General features: G+C 40.1%; 1 long non-coding RNA gene across 1 annotated transcript; it reads left to right on the top strand.

The window, feature by feature from the left end:
- The first annotated feature begins 627 nt into the window (after nucleotides 1-627).
- LOC148877994 (uncharacterized) lies at nucleotides 628-3,769 on the top strand. The gene is made up of 2 exons (XR_016099932.1): nucleotides 628-3,264; nucleotides 3,368-3,769. It is a non-coding gene; the product is annotated as an uncharacterized LOC148877994 (long non-coding RNA).
- Nucleotides 3,770-18,747: the final 14,978 nt, after the last annotated feature.

Genomic DNA, 18,747 nt, shown 5'->3' with positions numbered 1-18,747 from the left:
AGACCTAAATGCCACATCTCAGAACCCACGGATGAACTTAGCACTAGGAGTGGGCAAGGTGAAGAAAATGCAACCACTGGGAAAGGATTTCCTTGATGGATCCTTTACTAGACCATTCAGATCTTTTTTCTTTTTTTGCTATTATAATTGTCTAATGCGACTGGTCCAAACTTCCAACAGATGCTACCAGAATTTCAGTATGTAGCATATGGTGTGTGTTCTATTGTATTTTTTCTTGTTTTCTTTTTTTTTTTGAAAAACTCTGGCTTAATTTGTGCACGAAGTGTGAACCATGGCCATAGATCAGCCTAGATTTTTTTTCCTACGAGAACTCGGTAACTACTCTATGATTGGTTTAAGTAAAAGGAGATATGTCATTGTTTTATTACATCCATGGTTTTCAAAACCGGACTGGACTGGACGGTTGGACTGGAAAAACCGGCAACCGCCTGGGTCCGTTTATATTGTAAACCGTTACTTCCTAAACCGTTGAAAATGTAAAAAAATTGCTGACCCAGGTGGTCGAATCGCTAAACCATTTGACCCGTGCAACGTTTCATAGGTTGTGAAATTTATTTTCGTTGGATAAAAACATAAAGCAAAAAAGAAAAAACACTCATGTCCCCTGATCCCAGCCTTAAGAGTTAACCCTTCCAGCCTTCCTCTCCGACCTCATGCCCTGACGGTGCGACTGATGACCTATGACAGCCACGACGGACGGTGAATTACGATGATCGGCGACTATGGTGGATTTCCTTCCTCACAGAAGGGTTTCATCTACGGCGACCAATGACTATACCCTTCTTTCCTCACAGAAGGGCTTCATCTACGACAACCAACAATTACAACCTTCCTTCCTCACAGAAGGCTTCATCAACGACGGACTTCTTTTTGTAATCAGCAGCAACAAGGAGCAACAAGGAGCAGCGGCGGCCGGCAGTCAGCTTTGAATTTTTTGCTTAATTAATCTTGCTTAATAATTTTTTTTGCTTAATTTTTATTAGAAAACTGAGTATGATAAACATTTAAATTGATTATATCATGCTAATTTATATATTTTACTATGTGCACATGCGCATAATACTCCTCTTATAGTCTTGATAAAAACTAATATAGAGTGCTGGCTGAATTGCACCCATAAACCAATACCATCATAATTGATTTTAATATGTAGATTATCATGATTCATGAAAATTGATTTTCATATGCAGATTACATATGCACCCATAAACCACCCATGAAAATTGATTCATGATTTTTTGCATTATTAATTTTTGTTTCTTGAGTCATGCATGGATATATTGAAGCAAAATTATATTGCATATATTTTGTGTAAATGAATGTGTTTGTATGGAGTGATTTTATATTTTGGTTGGTTCTTTTAGTCAATAAATGTGCTATTCTAAAATTTAAATTTTAGATTTTGTGTTTGTATGAAAGGATTTATTTTTGAGTTGGGTTTCTTTAGTTGGATTAAGATGATAGAATCCTAAAACTAATACATCTGATCCAACTCCATCACAAGAGTCCATTTCATTAAATGCTAGAACCAAAATCGATTCTGCTTGGGAGCATATATCCCTTAAAGTTGATCATCTTAATGGATCAAAGTCAATGACATGTCTTTTTTGTCAAAAGACTTTTAAAGGGGGATGGATTAATAGTGTGAAATAACATCTTGCCCAAAAGAATTGTGGTATTGCAATTTGTCGTAAAGTACCCTATGATGTAGAATACAAAATGGAGCTCATTGAATGAAATCAATGAAAGAAAAATGAGTGAAAAGCAACCAATGAATTTTGTTGACACTAGAACACAATGTGGAAGGAATGATAATGATGATGATATTGAGATTAGGGAAATAGATCTACCTAGTACACATGATACTTGTCAAGGGAAAAATCTAACTACATCATCAGGAGAGGGGAAATCATCTTCAGGACTAATGACTAGCCATTTTGCTCCACGAACCACTTCAGGTGCATAACTAGTATTAAGAGTGTATTGGCATTTAAGGGAGCAATTAGTCATGTGGATCGTGCTGTTATGAAGTAGTTGTGTGATGCTTGTATTCCCTTGAATGCTTTGTGTTCAAGATATTTTCAGTTTATGTTGGATGCACTTGCTACTATTGGTTCAGGGTATAAAGCTTTTTCATATCATAATTGTAGGATTAATTTGTTGAAAGATTTAGTTCAAGAGGTTCAAATGTCAGTTGATAAACTTTGTAAGGATTGGGCTACATATGGTTGCATTATAATGGTTGACAATTGAACAGATACACAGTCAAACATTGATTAATTTTTTAGTATATTGTCCTACAAGAACTGCATTTGTCAAGTCTGTAGATGCTTCTGAAACATTCAAGAGTGAAGAGAATTTATTTCTTTTGTTTGAATAAGTTATTGATTGAGTAAAATCAGAAAATGTTATTCAGGTGGTCACTAACAATGTTGCAAATTATGTACCTACAAAAAGATAGCTGGAAGCATAAATTTCCATAGATATATTGGTCACCTTATGCAACACATTGTCTAAATTTGATGTTAAAAGAAATTTGGAGAATGGATTGTGTTGCAAATGTGGTTCAACGTGCATATAAAATTATAAAATTTTTCTACAATCATATTTTTGTACTCTCAATGCGAAGGAAGAGACCTAGTTGGACTGAGATAGTATGTCTTGGAGCCACTCGCTTTGTAATTAATTTCATTGCATTGGATAACATTTTGAAGCACATGCATGATTTGCAAAATTTGGTGACATATAGGAGTTTTAATGACTCTTGGTATGCCAAAGATGCAAAGGGGAAGGAAATAATAAAAACAGTGTTGTATTCTGAATTTTGGGCACAATGCAAAATGATTGTGGATTTCACATCACCTCCTGTTAGGGCATTTAGACTTGCAGATTCTGAGTTTGGACCTGCAATAGGGTATATGTATCATACTATGTTGAAGGCAAATGAATCATAGAAAAAGTATTTTAATTATAAGAAAGCTGAATATGGCCCAATCATGGAGATTATTGATAGAAGATGGAATAAACAAATGGGTCAGAGGCTTCATCTTATAGGGTATTATTTTAACCCGACCTTTCAATATGATCCAAAATCAAAAGTCAAATCCCCGACCGTTATGTTTGTAGTATTTGATGTCGTTGTGAAAAGCTTTCAATCAAATCAGATGATGTTGAGATAAAGATAAACAAAGAGCTTACAAAAGTTGCCGTGGTAATTTGGAAGACTTTTCTTGGTGAATACATGTAAGTCAATACCTCTAGGTAATAAATATTTTTTTTCTTATAACATGTTTATTATTTCAATTTTATTTTATAAGTTAAATAAACTCTATTTCATTGCATATAGGTGAATGGTGGTCGAGATTTGGTTGTGACACTTCAAATTTGAAAAGAATTATTGTATGGGTCTTTAGCCAAACGTGTAGCTCATCTGGATGTGAATGCAATTTGAGTGTTTTTAAACGTATACACATGAAGAGAAGGAATATGTTGGAGTACCAGAGGCTCAATGACCTAGTATATGTTCATTGCAATCTACATGTGATGGATGGGTAAGTGTATTTTATGTTTCACAATTGTCTATTTTTTTTATGTTTTCATTGTATCTAATGTATCATTTATTGCTTTGTAAGAAAAAATTTGAAAATCTTGACCCAATTGGTCATGAACATGTTGATGTTGTGAAAGATTGGATAGTGCACGGCGATGAGGATCTAACATTACTTGATGGTTATGAAAAAGGAGATATGTTTAAAGTTGATGAGACAACATTTCTGAAAATGGAATCACCATCAAGAAAAAGAGCTAGGACTGATGGTAACTATTATAGATATTATCTCAAATGACATTTTCATACTTGATTCTTTGGTTATTTTTGAGTTCTAATTTTCTATTTTCATTCTTTAGATGGTGATGATGATTTTTTCACTGAGCAATGGAGAATTATGGATAGGGGTGGATTCGAACCGAGCTGAGCTGAATAGTACAAGGCTCGAGCTCGGCTCGAGACTGTTCTACAAGGCTCGAGCTCAGTTCGAGCTGGAACCTTGAGCTCGATTCGGCTCAAGTCAAAAACTCGTAGCTCGAACTTGATTTTGAGAAAAAAATGTTTTATAAAAACAAATAATTATATATAAAAATATTTATATTTGATATTTAAAAAATTAAGAGTTATAACATTTTTATTATATATAATATATTCGAGTCAGCTCGCGAGCATTACGAGCCGAGTTCTATTAGGCTTGAGCCTCGATTGAAATCGAGTCGAGCTGAGGTTTTCACGAGCCGAGCTCAACTAGCTCGTTAAGAGCTCAGCTCGTTGCCACTGAAGAAATTCATTCACAAATTAGGAGTGGTTCCATCCATCACATCACCCATCCCGTTGTTGTGTGACAACAATGGAGCCATTGCTCAGGCTAGGGAGGCTCGGGCCCACTCGAAGTCATAGCACATCGAGAGGAAGTACCATGTACTACGGGAGATTGTTGGTAGAGCGGACGTCCTGATTCAGAAGGTAGTATAAATGGATAATGTGGCAGACCCATTAACTAAGCCACACACACAGAAGCTGTTTGAGAAACACGTGGAAAGTATGAGACTCCGACTTGTACAAGATTGGACCTAAGTGCAAGTGGAGTTGTTGGACAGTTTTTGTATGCCCTTAGCTTCAATCGGTTTTGATGTACTTTTGATATTTAATATAAATAAATGAAGTACATGTTTGATTCATGTTGTGTGGTATACTTTTGTGCAAGACCCTAAAACTGGACACTTAATGAGACTTGTGTTGGTTTTAAATGTTCACAGCCGTTGAATAAGTCTGGGGAGATTTATCCTGCCAAGGCTGACATTGGTGTGCTGCCAACTATTGGGGTGGCTTGTCTCAACTGCCAGGGTGACACCCAAGGCAAATGCAGTGTAGGACTAATTGAACCCTTGAACCAGACTAGATTTCTAGTATTGCCCGGGACCTTGGAGATTGATGGGCAAAACTGGAAAGTTACACCTGACCCCTAGACCCGATTATGGAACTGCACTAGGTATCGGATTGGGCTGTCTTTGATATGCCAATCAGTGAGATCCTTAGCAGGGGTCAAAACCTGGGTATGTTGGGGCAGTTTGAGAATTCATTTAAGTGGGTGATCATAGTGACGGGATTAGCCCCTTTGTCGAACAAAGGTAATGACCAGGGATGCACTCTCTCTGATGGAAACCAAACTACCGGCAGTTGATTTCAATCATTGGTGTTAGACAGTTTTGTATGCCCTTAGCTTCAATCAAAATGATGTACATTGAGTTTATTGTAAATGAATAAAAGTGCATATTTGATTCATGTTCCCTTGATTTGTTTCTATGTAATACCCTTAAACTGGACACTTAATGAGACTCGTGTTAGTTTAGAATGTTCACAGCCAGTGAGTCGGTTTGGGGAGACATGTCCTGACAAGGCTGATACTGTGGTGCCACCAAGTCGGTTGGGGTGGCTTGTCTCAGCTACCGGGGTGAGACCCTAGGCACATACAATGTAGGATTAATTGAATCTTTGAACTGGACTAGATTTCCAGTATTGCCCTGGACCATGGAGATTGATGGGCAAAACTAGAAAGTTACACCCGACCCCTAGACTCGATTATGATACTACACTAGGTGTCGGATTGGGCCGTCTTTGATGTACCAATCAGTGAGATCCTTAGCAGGGGTCAAAACCTGGGTATGATGGGACAGTCTGAGAATTCATCTTAGTGGGTGATCATAGTGACAAGATCAACCCCTTTGTCGGACAAAGGTAATGATCGGGGATGCACTCTCACTGATGGAAAGCAAGACTGCCGGCAACCGATTTCAATCGTTGAGATTTGTTTTTGCAAAATATATTTTATATGAGATATAAAAGTATATATATTATGGTTTCGAAATGATTTGCAAAAGGTTTTAATTCCCGAGATCCATATAAGCAGAGAGTGCAACACTGTTCCTTGCAGTCGAGGGAGAGGTCCTCTCTTGTCGGGTAGTGTATGATCATTATAGGCTAAGAGGTTAAGTGTAAGACCATTGAGGATAATGCCTGATGGGCTAATCTTGCATCTACCCACAGTCCCTGGGTGTTACAAGGTGGCTTGGCCCAGGGACCACTTAGGGTAAGTGTTGGGCCCATAGAGCCCATCTGATGGGTTTCAGGGGGTGCACTGTCCATAACAGTGTATTCGGCCAGGCCTTGTAACAAAGGCTGGGCTGAACCCATGTGGCTGATGTGTAGATCAATGTTTGGGTCCCACGCCATACAAGGAAGCCCAACTGGGCTGCAGTTTGGAAGGCTAATTGAATATATAACCTTAAATGGGCCTTAAGCACATTTCGAACTGGGCTAATTTGATTAGTCACTTAAGGGGCAAATTTTGAGATGGATCAGCTGATAGGATTGGGCCTAGACCATATCCACTTAGAGAGTCCAAGATCTAAATGAGATTTAGATCTGGAAACCTCATAATTAGATTAGGAGATGGCTGATCTAATCTACAGATAAGATAAAGGTTATCCCTTATCAATTAAAGGGACTTCTAGTCCAAATATGATTTGGGTTAGCAACTCCTAATGGAATTAGGAGCTGATCCCTTTAAGTCTATAAAAGGAAGAGGCAACGGCAACCTTTAGACATGCAATGCAATCCACAGATCCCTGTCTTAAGAGCTGAGATTACTAGAAGAGAGAATTCTGCACCCTGCAAATACTCTCTTGCCGCATCCTTCCTACAGCAGTTTGATCTCCAGTTCTTGGGAGAAATCAAGATTTGATCTTGATACCAATCTTTTGGAGAAAAGATTGGTGGGAGTTGTATTCACAAGCCGTCTAGTTGATTCTTGTGAAGGGTCAAGTTCTTTTGGAAGAACACTACTGATTCTGCTCCACCCTGCACCGTGCCATCTTCAGTAGGAGCAGATTTTGGATCCTTTCTTGGGTGTGAACACCTCCATTGGGAGATACTGCTTCTCTGTATCAGGTATTATCCCTCCCTACTCCTTTTGGTTCAGATCTGGTTCAGTTTATGATTCAAGAATGATCATTGAAAATATGATTTTCTAAATGGGTAATTCGATTCCCAATTGAAGGGAGAGAAAAATTTTTGAAATTCGCCCCTTTATTCCGCAATCTTTGGGCATCCATGTGATGGATTTCCTATCCCTTCAGTGGTATTAGAGCTATGGCTCAAATCTTGAACCATTCTGTTTCAGATCTGAACCTGCGCAAATAGGGAGAAGGCGTTCTACCCAATTTGCGCAGATATGGGTTTTGGGAAATTTGTTCCCAAAATTGGTGGGCAAATAATCTGAAATTAATTTTATATAAATCTAATTATTGTTTAGAATAGTTCTATATGATTTTCTTGATTTATGTGCTGTTCGTACAAGAGGAGATCGAATTCTTGATTTGCGCACGGAGAACTGCAAAATTTGCAGTTTATTGATTTATTTATTATATTTGGTCTGTAAATAATTTTTTTAAACTCAATGTATAGGCATTCAATCTGATGTAATTATTAATAGAAATAGGATTTCTATTTAATTTTATTTTGGATCGAAGATAGCGGCGCAGAAAGGGAAATTTCGCAGAGAAGGAAATTTCGCAGATGGGACATTCGCTATTTGCAATTTGCAGTTTATGAAACTGTTTGGACCAAATCTAGGGTTTAATCAAGGCTGAAAGTCAGCCCTAATTTTTCCACTAATGGGCCTGAGGATTGATATTTAATTAAATGGTTAATTCAGCCCAACCTGTAAAGGCCCAGTTTTAAATAGTTAAAACTGCTAAAAGCCCACTTTAAAGGATAAAGCTATATGGGCCGAACTGGGTAACCCTAATTCAGCCCATATACCTAGATAATATTAGTGATTAATATTATGGATTTTTAATGGGCTTTCAATGGGCCTTACAGATAATTAATTGATTGGATCAATTTATCCTTGCATGAGATGCTTGGATGTGTGATGTGCTGCGTGCATGGGCCATAAGTGCTTGGCCCTTGCTCATTTGACAATGGCTCTTGCGCACACCATGGTTGAATGCACATCATTGCCATGGTGTCCCTTTTGGTCATTGGATAACCTCCCTCAGTGGTGGGCCCCATACCTCATCAAGAGGTTACATGCGGAACCCTAGCCGATTTAAGGTCCACTGAAATCTGGCTTTATGAAAATCGGTGGGAGCCACTTTGGTTTGACCTAAATCAAACTAGGGCGTAATTACTGTTCCCTCCAGCTAATATGAGTGCAAGTGATAGGGAGATTCATATGATGAACTCTCTAAAGGCCTTCCATCATTAGCATGAGGATGGGTCCTTCAGCAATGAGGAAACGCACCAGAAAATGGGCTATCCATTTGCTGTTGGGCTTGTCTAAGTGTTTCATAAGATGATAGGGGTGTCATATACCGATGTGGGAGGGGCTTCACCAGAAAATGGGAACTCTCTCACGGTACCTTGGCGTTCACGAATATGATGGGTAAGCACTCACTAGACATAAAGGTTTACCTGAAAACGGCTCTGAACCTTGTCTGATAGAGGCCAAAGTGAAAACTCATATGATGAGTGGATGTGATCCTTCACAGAAAGGTGGTGGGGTTATGTAGCTGAAACAGTTGGCTCCATGCACCCTATGTGATTTTCCACATTTTCAGAGACAACCCGTAGTCTCCATCACTGACAAAGGAGGGAAATCTCAGAGATGAATAAATGGAAATGGATCATAGATTAAAATCCATATCTATGAAATGAACACGAATCAAATTAGGTTGTGGACTGATGTTTGCTCTTTTATCAGAAAATGGCAAACGAATCATTTGCAAAGCTTCTTGACGACAACAATCTTAAGGGCCCAAACTATGCCGATTGGTACAAGAACCTTATGTTGGTCTTAACCTCTGAAAAGTTGGATAAGGTAGCCAAGAATCCTGCCTCGGATTGTCTGGGAGATAGGGCTTCTGAGGCCCGTAGACGAGAATACCAAGAATGGGAGGAGAAAAACTCCCTTGCCCGCTGCTATATCATTGCCTCTTTGGACAATCCAATTCAGAGGCAGTTCGATCAGATCGAACTTGCCAAGGACGTATTGGATAGTCTTAAGACATTGTACGAAGAGCAGAATCGTTCTACTCGGCAGAAGGTCTTGAAACAGTTCATGACCGCACAGATGCCCAAGAACCAACAAGTTCACTACCACTGTCTCTGGATGATGGGTTATATCAACGAACTGGAGTCTCTTGGGTCCGGGCTGGATTTGGTAACACAAATCGATGCTATTCTCAATTCTCTGCCTCCATCCTTTAATCCATTCATCATGAACAACAGCATGAACAAGCTGAACATCAGCTTGCAAGAGCTCAGCAATATGTTGCAAAGAGCTGAAGAATTGATTAAAAAGGATGAGCCCATTGCCATGCTTGTTGAAATTGGAAAATCGGGCAAGAAAAGGAAGGCAAAGAGAAAGCCCTAGAAGAAGGCTGCCAAACCCAAGAAGTAGAAGAAAGACAAAGCATCGGATGCCTGTCACTTCTGCAAGAAGAACGACCACTGGAAAAGGAACTGTCCTGCCTACCTGGAATCCAAGAAAGGTAATTTCGAAACTTGTGTTATAGAAACCAATTTATTGGTAGCTTCTGCGTCCTGGTGTATTGACTCTGGGGCTTCAACTCATGCGTGTAACTCACTACAGGGGTTCAAGGTAAGCAGAAGGCTGAGTGAAGGAGAAGTCACTCTCTACTTGGGGACTACTACAACTGTTGTAGCCGCGGCCATAGGAACCATGGAGTTATTTTTTAGTGAAGGAACTATTGTACTGAAAGATTGTCTTTATGTACAAAATTTAAGGAGAAATTTGATTTCTATTTCAAAACTGTGTGTAGATGGTTATTCTGTCTTCCTTAGTAATATGATTACTATTAAAAGAAATAACAGATTCATCGCATACGGGGAACTGGAGAACGGTCTCTATGTTCTACATCCTTCTCTAGAAACTAACATAACCGAAACTACATCGGCTGAAATCTCCAAGAAGAGAGCCTGTGATACTATTAATCCCACGTGTCTGTGGCATTACCGACTTGGCCACATCGGTGTTGACCGAATCACAAGGTTGGTAAAGGATGGTCCTTTGGATTTTCTAACTATAGAAGATCTTCCCACCTGTGAGCCTTGCCTACAAGGCAAGATAACAAAACGACCATTCAACGGTAAGCCTGAAAGATGTACAGACACACTTGACCTAATACATACTGATCTATGTGGTCCCATGAGTGTTAGGACACGAAATCAACATGTGTGTTTCATCAACTTCACAGATGATTTCTCACGTTATGGTTACATGTACCTAATGAAACACAAGTCTGAATCTTTTGAGAAGTTCAAAGAGTTTAGACAAGAGGTCGAGAAACAGTTGGGGAGAGAAATTAAGGCCCTTCGATTAGATTGAGGTGGCGAGTATCTCTTTAATGAATTCAGGGACTACTTAAAGAACAATGGGATATTATCACAATTAGCTACTCCTGCTACACCATAACTTAATGGTGTTTCAGAGAGGAGGAATATGACCTTATTGGATATGGTCTGGTCACTTATCATACACTCAGAGTTACCCACATCCTTTTGGGGTTATGCATTAGAGACTGTGATTTATGTGTTGAATCAGGTTCCAACCAAATTGGTTCTGAACAATCCATATGAACTTTGGACCGGAAAGAAACCAAGTGTTAGACACTTGAAGATTTGGGGTTGTCCAGCACATGTTAAAAGAATGAGTGCAGACAAGTTGGAACCCAAGACCAGCCGTTGCCTATTTGTAGGTTACCCAAAAGGCTCTGTAGGTTACCTATTCTATGACCCAAGTGACCAGAAAGTGTTCTACAGTCGAAATGCCAAATTCTTGGAGACCGATTACATCCTAGACACCCATCGTCAGGAAATTGTTCTTGATGAGGTGTGCTCAGGAGCAGTAGGAGATGTTCCACAAGTTCCAGGTAGTGACCAACCTAGAAGATCCACTCGGGTATCCAGGCCACCGGTCTGTTATGGTTATGACCAGGATAGTTACCTGGTGGAAACCTTGACTAGTGAGAAGGATCCTGTGACTTACGCGGAAGCTATGTTGGACATAGATTCCCTGAAGTGAGTGGAGGCCATGAAAGCAGAGATGGACTCAATGGAGACCAATGGAGTCTGGACTCTAGTAGATCTGCCATCTGGGGTAAAAGCAAACAGTTGCAAATGGATTTACAAGAGGAAGAAGGGCCCTGATGGTAGGGTTAAGACCTTCAAAGCTCGTCTAGTGGCGAAAGGGTACACTCAGAAAGAGGGCATCGATTATGAGGAAACCTTTTTGCCTGTGGCCATGCTTAAATCCATTAGGATCCTGCTAGCTGTAGCAGCATACCATGATTATGAGATTTGGCAGATAGATGTCAAAACTGCATTCCTGAAGATATCTATATGTGGCAGCCGCAAGGTTTCATAGTTGTGGGTTAGGAAAACATGGTATGTAAACTCAATAGATCCATTTATGGACTTAAGCAAGCTTCTAGAAGTTGGAATATCCATTAAGACTCTGCTATCAAATCGTTTGACTTCGAACAGAATCCGGATGAACCCTGTGTTTACAGGAAGTACAGTGGAGATAAGGTTACTTTCTTGATCCTGTATGTAGATGACATTCTACTCATTGGGAATTGATGTAGGAATATTGACTACGGTGAAAGTATGGCTTTCACAGCAAATCTCCATGAAAGATCTTGGAGAAGCCTCCTATATACTGGGTCTTCGACTCTATAGATATAGATCGAAGCGGATAATAGGATTATCCCAATCTGCCTACAGTGACAAAATAGTCAAAAGATACAGCATGGAAAACTCCAAGAAAGGAAATGTTCCTTTCAGGCACGGAGTCACTTTCTCCAAGAAGATGTCTCCCAAGACTTTTGAGGAGATTGATGGCATGAAAGACGTTCCCTATGCCTCTGCCATAGGGAACATCATGTATACCATGCTATGCACTCATCTTGACATTACTCAGGTAGTGAGTGTAGTAAGCGGATTTCAGGCCAACCCAGGGCAAGAACATTGGACTGCTGTGAAAAACATACTTAAGTACCTTCGAAGGACAAAAGAGTTTTGTCTAGTATTCGATGGTAGCTCACTACAGATCCAAGGGTACACAGATGCCGATTTCCAGTCAGATCCAGATGATAGAAAGTCTACATCTAGATATGTTTTCACGATAGGATCGTGTGCTGTTTACTGGAAAAATAGCAAACAGTGGTCGACTGCAGTCTCCACGACCGAGGCCGAGTACATTGCCGCAAGTGAGGCTGCCAAAGAAGCCGTGTGGATGAAGAAGTTCATTCATGAGTTGGGAGTAGTTCCATCCAGCACATCACCCATCCCTTTGTTGTGTGACAACAATGGAGGTATTGCTCAAGCTAAGGAGCCACGAGCCCACTCGAAGTCGAAGCACATCGAGAGGAAGTACCAGGTACTAAGGGAGATTGTTGGTAGTGGGGACGTCCTAATTCAGAAGGTAGCGTCAGCGGAAAATGTAGCAGACCCATTGACAAAGCCACTATCACAAAAATTGTTTGAGAAACACGTGGAAAGCATGGGACTCCGGTTAGTACCTGATTGGACCTAAGTGCAAGTGGGAGCTGTTAGACAGTTTTGTATGCCCTTAGCTTCAATCAAAATGATGTACTTTATGAGTTTATTGTAAATGAATAAAATTGCATATTTGATTCATGTTCCCTTGGTATGTTTCTGTGTAATACCCTTAAACTGGACACTTAATGAGACTTGTGTTAGTTTAGAATGTTCATAGCCAGTGGGTTGGTCTGGGGAGACCTATCCTGACAAGGCTGACACTGTAGTGCCACCAAGTCGGTTGGGGTGGCTTGTCTCAGCTACCGGGGTGAGACCCTAGGCACATACAGTGTAGGATTAATTAAATCTTTGAACTGGACCAAATTTTCAGTATTGCCCTGGACCTTGGAGATTGATGGGCAAAACTAGAAAGTTACACCCAACCCCTAGACTCGATTATGATACTACACTAGGTGTCGGATTGGGGTGTCTTTGATGTACCAATCAGTAAGATCTTTAGCGGGGGTCAAAACCTGGGTATGTTGGGACAGTCTGAGAATTCATCTCAATGGGTGATCATAGTGACAGGATCAACCCCTTTTTTTGGACAAAGGTAATGATCGGGGATGCACTCTCACTGATGGAAACCAAGACTGCCGGCAGCCGATTTCAATCGTTGAGATTTGTTTTTGCAAAATATATTTTATATGAGATATAAAAGTATATATATTATGATTTCGAAATGATTTGCAAAAGGTTTTAATTCCCGAGATCCATATTTGAGAGAGTGCAACACTGTTCCTTACAGCCGAGGGAGAGGTCCTCTCTTGTTGGGCAGTGTATGATCATTATGGGCTGAGAGGTTAAGTGTAAGACCATTGAGGATAATGCCTGATGGGCTAATCTTGCATCTGCCCATAGTCCTTGGGTGTTACAAGGTGTTTTGTCCCAGGGACCACTTAGGGTAAGTGTTGGGCCCATAGAGCCCATCTGATGGGTTTCAGGGGGTGCACTGTCCATAACAGTGTATTTGGCCAGGCCTTATAACAAAGGCTGGGCTGAACCCATGTGGCTGATGTGTAGATCATTGTTTGGGTCCCATGCCATACAAGGAACCCCAACTGGCTGCAGTTTGGAAGGCTAATTGAATACATAACCTTAAATGGGCCTTAAGCCCATTTCGAATTGGGCTAATTTGATTAGTGATGTGTGGCTCATTGTGACACTAGCAAGTGCACTAGCCGTTCAAGTAATAAAGTAGAGAGTGAAGTATCGTTCCCACGAGGATTTAGGAAACAATTACCAATACTAAATTGAGCACTTTTTATCTGATCAACAAATAAATCAAAACTCTAATGAAAGCTAAGAAATCCTAAATTAAAATCTATCTAAATCATTGGCCCAATTGCCTTCAATTCAGGTTAGAAGAGTAAGCAGTAAATGTCAATTTCAGAATTCAGCAATCTATCAATGTGGATCATTCAAATGAATCATGATTGAGCCTTGGTTTGGTGAAACCCCAAGGTCATGAACAGCCTCTCTCAAGCGCATGTTCATCCTATGCATGAGTGACGGTTCTTCTATCTCTAGCAAGAATCTAATCCCCATGCATGCATTTTTTCAAACACTTCTAAGGCATCAATTCAAATCTGAATTGATCACCAACTGAATTGTGCAAGTTATCTCTAACCTTGCACTCAATTCAGTTCTTGAATAGTAGATCTGAATTCCTAGAGTCTCTCTCAAGCACTCTAGGAATTCCAAGCTGTAGATTAATTCGCCCAATCTGAAAATTGCAGATCTGAATTCTCTTTCAAGCAATTCAGATCTTGCAATCTCAGATCTGAGAATTCAGATCTGAGTTTTGAAGGTTAGTTGGCTGAATTAATCTACAATCACACCCTTATTCAAGAAACTTCAAGTACAATGCATGACCATTTGAATGAATAAAAAAGAATTAGATTGCTGAACTGAAATTTTACAAGCTGAAATACATCAAGGAAGAATGGAAATAAGGAGAAAGAAGAAAGAAAATATAACAAAGAAACTGAATTCAAATCAAAAGAGAATGAAACTACATATGATTTATTACAAAAGATCTTTGAATCATAAACCCTCAATTTGAACTCACCTTCTCTTCTAGCTTGCTTGTCTTGAACTTCCTTCAGCTCTTCTTCTTCTTCTTCCTTGCGCCTAGCCTTCTTCTCTTCTCTTCTCTCAAGGTGGCCGAACCTCTAAGAGTGGGAGAGCCTTCCTCTCAAACAATTGAACACCTCTCTCCCCTCCTAGAGGCCTCCTTATATAGTTTTTCAAGGGGGCTCTTGCCCCTTCTTGAAGTCTCTAGAATTGGGTGTATTACACCCCTCATGAACCTTCTAGAGTGCTCCCTCCTTCTCTTCAAGAAACATCTAGGAGTTGCCACCCCTAGCTCCCTTTGGGCTGATATTTGGACTACAACTTAGCTTGCTTTTGAGCTCATGTGGGCTACACTCTAGGCTGTTATTTGGGCTAAAAATGGGCTGGGCCGAAATTTCCTTCTTGATAGGCTTCTTCCCTTGGGTTTTTCAAAGAGTTAGCTTGCACTACTTGGGCCGAATGAAACTCCCTTGCTCTCATGGCTGGGCCGGGCTGAACTTGATAAATTTTGGGCTTTCTTTTCTTGCTTTTGCTTTCTTTTTGTTGATTTGGCTCCCCCTGAAATCTTTCTTGCAATCAAGCTAAAATAGAGCAAAATCTAATTAAACTAGCATAAAATTTCATTCAAAAACCTCATAAAATATAGATAAATTGTAGGTTCATCAAATAGTCACTTAAGGGGCGAATTTTGAGATGGATCAACTGATAAGATTGGGCCCAGACCTTATCCACTTAGAGAGTCCAAGATCTAAATGAGATTTAGATATGGAAACCTCCTAATTAGATTAAGAGATGGCTGATCTAATCTGTAGATAGGATAAGGGTTATCCCTTATCACTTAAAGGGACTTATAATCCAAATATGATTTGGGTTAGCAACTCCTAATGGGATTAGGAGCTGATCCCTTTAAGTCTATAAAAGGAAGAGGGGGTGGCAGCCTTTAGACATACAATGCAACCCATAGATCCCTGTCTTAAGAGCTGAGATTACTAGAAGAGAGAATTCTGCACCCTGCAAATACTCTCTTGCCACCTCCTTCTTGCAGCCGCCGCCTCCAGCAGTTCGATCTCCAGTTCTTGGGAGAAATCAAGATTTGATCTTGATACCAATCTTAAAGATTGGTGGGAGTTGTATTCACAAACCGTCCAGTTGATTCTTGCGAAGGATCAAGTTCTTTTGGAAGAACACTGTTGATTCTGCTCCTCCCTGCACTGCACCATCTTCAGTGGGAGCAGATTTTGGATCCTTCCATGGGTGTGAACACCTCCACTAGGAGATATTGCTTCTCTGTATCAGGTATTATCCCTCCCTACTCCTTTTGGTTCAGATCTGGTTCAGTTTATGGTTCAAGAATGATCCTTGAAAATATGATTTTCTAAATAGGGAATTCGATTCCTAGTTGAAGGGAGAGAAAAATTTTTGAAATTCGCCCCCTTATTCCATAATCTTTGGGCGTCCATGTGATGGATTTCCTATCCCTTCAGTTGGAATTTTGTTTTGCCAAATTTATATATATGATATATATTTAGTATAGTTTCAAAATTGTTTGCAAATGGTTTTAATTCCCGGGATCCATATAAGTGGAGAGTGCATCACTGTTCCTTGCAGCTGAGGGAGAGCTCCTTTCTTGTCGGGCAGTGCTTGATCATCATGGGCTTGGCCCAGGGACCACTTAGTGTACGTGTTGGGCCCATAGGGTCCATATGATGGGGTCAGGGGGTTTACTGGGCTCTCCATTGACTTTGGCCAGGCCTTGTAACAGAGGCTGGGCCGAACCCATATGGCTGGTGTGTAGATCAATGCTTGGGTCCCACGCCATACAAAGAAGCCCAACTGGGCAGCAGTTTGGAAGACTTTTGAGCACATAACCTTATTGGGCCTAAAGCCCATTTCGAATTGGGCTGATTTGATCAGTCATTATTAAGGGGCGGATCTGAGATTAGGATGAGCCCAACAGCTTATCTAATCTGCAAATAGGATTAAGAAGAGTCCTAATCCAAATACAGATTTGGATAAGGGGCAACTCCTGATATGATCAGGAAATTCTTTCTTAATCATTAAGCAACTGGAAGAAACTCTAATTGAATTACATGAATTCGAACCCTAGGGAGATAGGACACACACTGTAGTTTTGTGAGATAAGATCTTAGAGACCCTAGAGAAAAGAAAAGCAGTTCACCATCTATTTCTCTAGTTTTCTCCTGTTGCAGCTGCCATCCACCTGTCACAGTTTGTTTTTGTTAGACAGTTTTGTATGCCCTTAGCTTCAATCAAAATGATGTACTTTATGAGTTTAGTGTAAATGAATAAAAGTACATATTTGATTCATGTTCCCTTGGTATGTTTCTGTGTAATACCCTTAAACTGGACACTTAATGAGACTGTTGTTAGTTTAGAATGTTCACAGCCAGTGGGTCAGTCTGGGGAGACCTATCCTGACAAGGCTGACACTGTAGTGCCACCAAGTCGGTTGGGGTGGCTTGTCTCAGCTACCGGGGTGAGACCCTAGTCACACATAGTGTGGGATTAATTGAATCTTTGAACTGGACCAGAATTCCAGTATTGCCCTGGACCTTGGAGATTGATGGGCAAAACTGGAAAGTTACACCCGACCCCTAGATTCAATTATAATACTGCACTAGGTGTCGGATTGGGGTGTCTTTGATGTACCAATCAGTGAGATCCTTAGCGGGTGTCAAAACTTGGGTATGTTGGGACAGTCTGAGAATTCATCTGAGTGGATGATTGATGAGACCAAAATGAACCCTAATTTTATCTCCTAATATTCACTCTTTTACATTTATTTAGCACTTAAATGGACTCATTACTCTTGTATTTCGATTCAGGGCAATAAATAAGGCAATTTGAAGAAAACAGGGCAAATCGGGTGATTTTGCACAGTTTCGGCGACAGTCAGTAATCTGGGCCTAACTCTCAATTCCGGACACCGAATTGGACAATTCAAGAAGCATTAGAAAGATGAAAGGGAGGCCCACAACTTTTACGTTTTGGGTTTTGAAAGATTCGGCCCGCATTGAGTACGGAAACGAGCCCAAAGTCGAAGCAAGTTCGCAGTCAGGCCCATTTCACAACTTAAGCCCAACTCCCAGAAGTACCTTGAAGCTGCCCAACTCGAATTCAAGAGTTAAGAGTCCGAATTTCGAATGTAATATCCAAGGAGAGAGTTTTATCAGATCTAAAGTCTTGAGTGTAATCCTAGAGAGATAAGAAGATTGAGATTAGAGCATTAGGTAAGAGATAGGATAGGATTGGTTCAAGATAAGATCAAAACTCCCTAAGGATAAGATGATCTCCTAGAAGGAGTTGGAAAACAGCCCTCTCCTTTGGCTATATAAAGAGGGGGGCGAACCAGCTCTAAAAAGCACTCATTCCAAGATCCAAGAGATCATCAAGAAGACCAAGAAGCAAGAAGGCAGTTCGGCTATGGAGAAGAAGAGCATGGAGATTGCGCAGATCATGAGTAGCTAAGCTTCTTTTTCTGGTTCAAGGGGGGAGGTTCGATTGTGTCAATGTGAGATTCTATAGTTACTTTATTTTCTTTCTTTTTAATTCAAGTATTCATTGGTTCTTGTGCACATTTTTATTGGATGTTAATGTTAATTAGTCTGACAAACTGAATTAATGTTGATTTTCCTACTGCTATCCATGATTTCGGTGATCCGTAATTGTCACGAATAATGGTACAAGTAGCAATTAGGTTGATATCTTTTCTGGGTCAATTGTTCGTGATAGCCTTTGACCAATGTTTTAACATGGTTCAACCTAAAAGAATCGATGGAACAAAATTCAGTAATTGCAGCTATCTCAATTATTGTTATTTTGGTTTAACTGTTTTCACAAATCTTAATGCTATCATTGTTTAACATGGAATGCTATCATATCCAGTTGAGTGGTGATAAGTGTTGATCGAATGCTGGGTTTGGTCAACTGAATTAGGAAAACACAAGGTTTATTAT

Source organism: Nelumbo lutea, chromosome 1 (genome assembly GCF_056320005.1).
Source record: "Nelumbo lutea isolate HS-2025 chromosome 1, American lotus-T2T, whole genome shotgun sequence".
NCBI classification, from domain to species: Eukaryota; Viridiplantae; Streptophyta; class Magnoliopsida; order Proteales; family Nelumbonaceae; genus Nelumbo; species Nelumbo lutea.
The sequence above is the reverse complement of the archived record's forward strand: the minus strand, read 5'-3'. Positions and strand labels throughout refer to the sequence as shown.